A 2,283-nucleotide genomic window follows, 5' to 3' on the forward strand; every position below is an offset into this window, starting at 1 on the left:
ATCCCCCAGAATGTGTCTGGCAGAATCTGGGATGCACTCACCTGCAGGCCTCAGACCGGAGGAAGGGCGAGCAGTGGAAGGGGCATGCTAGCGCTGGCTATGGGTTATATGGATCCCCCAGAATGTGTCTGGTGGAATCCGTGGTGCACTCACCTGGAGGCCTCAGACCGGAAGAGGGGCGAGCGGCAGAAGGGGTGTGCTAGCACTGGCTATGGGTTCTATGGATCCCCCAGAATGTGTCTGGCAGAATCCAGGGTGCACTCACCCGCAGGCCTCAGACCGGAGGAGGCTAAGTTTAAGTTTTAATTGTGGCTGCTCTTGTGAAAGTTTTTGGACCCAATAGACATCAGAGGACACCGGGGTGGAAGCACCCCGGGACAGGCCCAAGGAGGGTGTGGAGGTGTCTAATAGAAGGGGAAGGGCCTGTGCAAGTTGCTGCCCCTGGCGAATGTGAAGGGGCCCTCTGGATCTTCTAACGCACCCCCCTGAGCCTTGCATCTGTTGGAGAGAAAGCACGAGACGCAGAGATCAGGTAGTTACTGCAAAACGAGGCTTTAATCTTTCTCACACACGTGGGGAAACGCGGAGAGGCGCGGAAGGGCAGAGCTGAGGAAGGGGTCTGGCTTAAGTACAGTCTAGAGTGACGTATTCACTTCTGATTGGCTCTTCGCTCTCAACCCAATATTATGCCTCGGGATTGGCAGTGACTTTGGCACGCCTATCAGCCTAGCAACTGCCCAGATAATTGTTTACATCTGGAGAAGACACGCGGTCAGCTCCATCTTGGAAATGCAAATGTATAGCCACTGCTAACAGTGGCTTCCTACAGGAACTAGTGGCCAATACTTTAATTTCTCCAGAGTAATCGTTATCAATGATTGAAGGAATGATTGTAATGCCTTGGAGTGTGGCAGAAGCTCTGCCCAGAATAAGATAATAAGTCTGGGGTGGGGGAGGACCAAAGACACCAGTAGAGATTATCTGAACTCCTTCTCCAGCTTCTAATATTGTATTGGAGGAGGCACAGAGGTCCAATCCTGCACTCCCTGGGATAGCCCTACAAAGGGCTGAGGCTGGTTTGGGAGCTGTTGATGGAAGGTTTGATGTGGCCCTGCCTGGCTGTTCCCCAAGGCCGGCAGGGAGGAGGCTGGCTGAGGGGCCCGGGACTGGCCCCGCATCCCATTTCCCTGAAGAGGAGGGAGGAGATTGCCCAAAATATCAGTTTTGGAATGGCAAGCAGTAGCCCAATTTTTGCCTCGCCTGCAGCGAGGGCAAAGGGTCGTTGGAAGTGAACACCCCCCCTCCATTGAGGTGGGGGCTGAGCCATGGGTTTACCCTGAGGGCACTGTTTAGCAAAATGACCCAGTTGACCACATCTAAAACAGGTGGATACATTTACCCCACTATTAGTGGCTGAAGTGGCTGCTCCCACAGCCAGATTGATGGCTTGTGAGACCCTCTGGAAAAAGGGATCTACATCCTTGCAAATACAAATCATCTCATCCAAATCACTATTTTTATATTTCCCTTGAAGGGCAGCCCTATGGGCAGAATTAGCACTTTCATAAGCAAGCTGCTGAAGAAGTTTATTGTCTCCCTGGCCAGGCCCCAAGGACCTCTCAGCTGCCTCCAGGAGGCAGGCAACAAATTCTGGAAATTCTTCCCAATTGCCCTGAATGATCTTAGTCAATGGGGAAAGGATGGAGCCTTTCATGGGAATGGCTCTCCAGGCACCCATAGCTGCTGAGGAAGACTGAGCCAAGAGACCCAGAGAACATTTTTGCTGTATTTGGTTAGAGGCGTATTTCCCTCGACCTAGGAGTTTGTCAAGTGTCCATTTATTGGAGGGCGAGCATAAGCTTGAGAGATTGACTTGTGCCTGAGGCCTGCAACGATCTGTCCAATCAGCCTGCCAGGAGAGAAATTTTCCCGGACTTAATATGGCCTGGGCAACTGTCAACCACTCATTGTGTGTTAAATAGCCACCTGTCCCAAGGCTTTCAAGAAGGGAAAGAGTGAAGGGAGCATTGGGCCCATAATTCCTGACAGATGAATTTAATTTTTCTAACTGCTTAAAGTGGAGGTTTTTTTATAGAATGTAAGAATCTCCGCAGGGTCTACATTTACAGTTTCTGTCCCGGCTCCAACCTCGTCCCCGCTTCCATCCTCCCACTCTGTGTCATCCTCATCTCCAGAAGACTCAGACTCGGTCCCCAATTGGGGGCAGGAAGGCTGGGAAGGTTTATGAAAGGAACATGAAGAGGAAGGGGGCACGGGTCGCAA

This window comes from Arvicanthis niloticus, unplaced genomic scaffold (assembly GCF_011762505.2).
Source record: "Arvicanthis niloticus isolate mArvNil1 unplaced genomic scaffold, mArvNil1.pat.X S1, whole genome shotgun sequence".
NCBI classification, from domain to species: domain Eukaryota; kingdom Metazoa; phylum Chordata; class Mammalia; order Rodentia; family Muridae; genus Arvicanthis; species Arvicanthis niloticus.